Consider the following 4,719-nt stretch of genomic DNA (forward strand, 5'->3'; position numbering starts at 1 on the left):
GGAGTGCCTGAAGTATAGTCTCTTGAGTGGTTCTCAAATCTGTGTTAAAGGAAGCAAAGTAGAGTTCCTATCAAAAAGGGGTGCGCACAGTTACCAGTCTGGTAACTGGTGAAGTGGTCTTAGCAGCCAAAAGACACAAAAAAATTTGCTTCGCTGACCTTAAATCCCCACAAGCTAGTGATATGATTTGCTTGAAGGTTGTTGATAATGATGCAAACTTTGGCATAAAAGATTGGCACACGCAAACTTCTCACTTCTAAATGAACTGATTCAAAAGGACCTGGTTCGTAGTCCGCCAAACTTAGGATCCACCTGGACACTGTTTCTTAGAGCAAAGAAAGAGACTTTTGAGGTATTTGGGACATTTGTCAGGAAGATCCAAGTGGAGATGGAACTAAAGGAAGCATGTATCAAATCTGACCACGGGATAGAATATGTCAACACCAAATTTGATGAAGTCTTGTAATGAAAATGGGATCACTCACAACTTCTCAACACCAAGGACTCCACAGCTAAATGGTGTCGTTGAAAGGAAGAACAGAACTCTGAAATACACGGGATGGACAATGGTCATCGACAAGGGGAATCGCCAAAAATTCTGGGCAGAAGCAACAAACACTGCTTCCTACTTGGTGAACAGGTGTATGATTAGGTCCCTCCTAAACAAATCCCCAAGAGCTTCTCAATGAAAGAAAACCGAGGATAACTTATCTAAGAACCCTTGGATGCAAATTCTATGATCTCAACAATGGGAAGGACCAGCTTGGGAAGTCCAATGCAAAAAGTGATGAAGGAATCCTTCTGAGATATTCCTCTTAAAGCAAAGTCTACAAAGTCTGCAACAAAAGGGCACAATGTATGGAAGAAAGTGGTCATGAGCTATTCAACAAGGCTCTTTCTTCTAACAAGGGAGGAAATAGTAATGATCAAGATAATGAACCACTTTTGGTTCCTGGGAGATATCTGATGTTTCAAATTGTAAGGGTAATATGATGAGTCAAATGAAGGAGACATGTAAAGACAATGAAACATTTTTCTTCACTTCTCAAAAGGAACCTGGTACTTCAATTATTATCAACAGAAGCTGAAGAAAGAGTTGGATATGTAGTGCAAGAGACTTCACAAGTAGCAGAACAAGGAGTGCAGGGAAACGCACTCAGTTCCTCTACTAATCAAAATCTCAGCTCCCATGAGAAAATGCACCATTTTGAAGGAAACAAAGTTATCTGGCGGTCTAGAAGAGCACATCTGGAATGACTCATTCGATTGGATCATTTCATGGGATACGAGGAATACAACCCAGCGGTTCTCTCAACAGCTGAAGCAGACGCTCTTAACTTGGAAAAGAACCTGGTCCATCAAGAGGACAAAACTCATTGATGTCTAGATTTGTCTCAAAAATAATGTAAGGGGGACTTATCTGTATGAGACTTTACTGCACAAGAACATCAAGTTGCAGATATCTTCACCAAAGGCATTGAGCGAGGAACATTTTGAAAGAAACAGGGTAAAGCTGGGGATGTTGAAGCTTAATTGAGAACCGGATACCTCATCAATTGGCTATGAAAATCTCCTTCAGGTAAAACTAGCTAAAGTGTTTTCTGGCCAAGCCTAACTCACATCGATACCGTTGCAGGTAAACACACATGACGATTGTTGATACCCAATTTTTTCCTATATATTTTCAGTATGCAAAATAACTTCAAAATGGCATATAGATGAATATGTAAGCATATTCAAGTGTTTTATTATTTTTTCCTAATTTTTAAAGATTTTTAAATCAATTTATTTCCCTTTTTTATCCATAAAAACTCAATAATTATTTCCAAAATTATTATTTTTGGTAATTCATCTATTGGATTTTTATCTTTATGCCAAGATATAGCTAAAGTAATTTTCACATGTTTTTTACAATTTTGTTTAGTATTTTTAAAAACTAATTGCACATAATTGCAATATTAGCCTTTTTAAGATTTAACTACGCTTATATTAATAAAATCAAGTCCTATATTTTTAATGTGTCAATTATATATCATAAAATCATTTTAGTGCTTTCAATTTATTTCCAGAAATTAATTTATTATTTTTTTATAATTTTAAAAGGGAAAATTGGCTATTTAAATAATAGCCCAATCACATTTCAAGTTTAGCCTAAATCTGATCCCAAATTAAACCCAATTTCCCTGGCCCAATTCCCATTCAAACCCGACCCTTAACCCAATTAAATGACCCAACCCGGATTCCCCACCTACCCTCTTTAATCCAGGCCGTTGATCATTCAGATCAACGGCCCATATTTGCCCTTTCCATTTTTAACCTTAAATGACCCCTTACCCTACCTCATTCATCACCAAACGCCGCCCTTAGATCCCTCTTCTCTCAATTCTCTCTGAAACCTCACCTGAACCCTAGCCGCCGCCATCTAATCCTACCCTAATACCTTCCTAATCCATGGCCCCTCGTGGTCATTTGAGACGTGTATCAGCCTCCTATGGCTCCTGGGTGTTTGTTTCTGTGGTTTCATGGCCAGTCCTCGAAAGAATCTGGTCCAGTCCCTGCTCGACTATTGTTCATGGCCTTTCTCCGGCCATCCATGACCTTTCTCTGGCCATTCATGGCCTTTCAAGGCCGATCCTTGACTTTTTCTGGTTAGATCATTAACTTTCAAAGTCTTTCTCACTTCTTTTGGGTTTTCTGAAACCCTAGCTCTAAGACCTTTCAATTCTCTTTCAGATCTCTCTTAGATCTGTACTTACTATGAATTCCTTAAGTGTTTTCTCGAAGGTTCTTCAACTTTTCTTTCAAAACGACTCTTCATATTTTCGACGATTAGGGTTTCCTTTAAGTTTTTCAAAAGATCTCTTCTCTGATCTTAATATTGTTTGTGATTTTGCTATGTTTAGAACGATTTGCTCATATTGTTCCTCTATCTATTTCAGCATGTTAAAAAACCCTAGTTCCTTTTAGTTTTATCCGAGTTCTGGAACTGTTTGTTTAAATGTGTACGTGTTCTTTGTTTCTGACTCTCTTTTCCTTGTTTGACTTGTTTGATTTTGAGTTCTTACCATCTCTTGAACTCGACTACTGCTGAAGCCCTAAATTTCTTAGAAGTTTTTCTCACTTATTACTACTGTGAGACCTTTACCTATTTCTGATTTCTCTTATCTGATACTATGTTCTTCTTCACTGTTGATTCTATGTGACTACTTGACCTATTTGACTACTGTGCCTCGAATATTTTCCTTAGTACTGAATCCTAGCTTATTTCTACCACTACTGTATGTTCGTGTTATCTCTTTTGCCAATGTGTTTGGCCTTGCATGTCTGATGCTTCTGTTCACTCTATTTATATGCTGAAGTTTCTTCCTTGATTGATCTTGATATGGTGACTGATTGAAGATTTTTCTTTATGAACCCTAATTTGACTCGCCTGTTTAAAATTAATTGATTCCTTTCCCTTTACTGTGATATTTTACCTTGCTGAATCCCTTCCCAAAATAAGCCTATTTTGTACTTAGACTTGATTGTTTACTTCATGCTTTTACTGCCCCTTATATGGCAATAATCAATCCGTCCCCAAACTGATTTCTTTCCTTAATTTAACCTGCTACTACCCGTTAAACAACGATTCCTTAATTAAAGGGAATCACTTGTGTTAATTGATTCTGACTTGTGATTGTTTCCATGTTTGTGTTAAGACTTCAATTATTACCTTACTTATCACTCGTTTTCAAAAGATATAAATACCCACCCCATCTTCTTTCAAAAGACACGAACAACTTGAGTTCAAAACACACACTTACACTTAAAACTCTCTTTCTTTACTGCTACTTGTGCTATTGCTTTGTCTAGCCGGCTGAAAGCCAAGGCTAGACTGTGGACTCTTGTTTGCTTTACCTTTCTGCCCTTTGCTTCTCTACTGCTATGTCCTAGTTTACTCTTTAAGTCTCAACAACAATATGTTTCTTTAAGTTGCTTCAGTTTCTCATTCATGCTCACTTCTGCCAATGTTTCTGCAGTCTATTTCAATTACTAGCATACTGGAATATGCTCCTTCCCCTTTTAGATTAATGTTTCCCTATGTATGTACTCTGTCAGTCTCTTGTTATGTGATTTGCTGACTTATGAATCCCAAACCCCATATCCCCTCTATGTGTTTGTGTTCCTTTGGTTAGTTTGTGGGCAGGCCAGCATCATCTATTGCTGTGCATGACCAAACCCGCCCCTTTCTGGGGTCATATGCGTCATACAATGTATTCCCAAAACCCCTCGACCCCTTTGTGTAACTACTGATCCTGGGGTATTTTGAGCTCTTCTACTACTGTTTTCAAATCACCCTTTAATACTCACTATTTCCAACTCATATTTAATCAATCTCTATCTTGCACTTCCACTATATTCTTAGAACCTAGGTTCTGCCCCTCTTGTGTGAGCCTTGCCTTGGGACCCTTGAGCTCCCTCTGAACTTGGACGCATAAGGGCTGGCCCTTCCGCACTGCACTCATTTCTGTCTGGTTATGCAAACCTGGGTGTAAACACTGCCCGGGGTCCCTTGAGACCCTTAGGGAACTTTGACACACCCAGGTATGAGAAAGGCTTTGAACATCATGGGCATCTGAAGTGATTAATTATATAACTCAGATAGGAAGTCAAGATCAGGCTTCTTTTGGTTGTAATTTCTTATTTCTGCACTTCCTTTGTAATTTAAGTATTTGGTTT

This window comes from Nicotiana attenuata, chromosome 11, assembly GCF_001879085.1.
Source record: "Nicotiana attenuata strain UT chromosome 11, NIATTr2, whole genome shotgun sequence".
Taxonomy (NCBI): Eukaryota; Viridiplantae; Streptophyta; class Magnoliopsida; order Solanales; family Solanaceae; genus Nicotiana; species Nicotiana attenuata.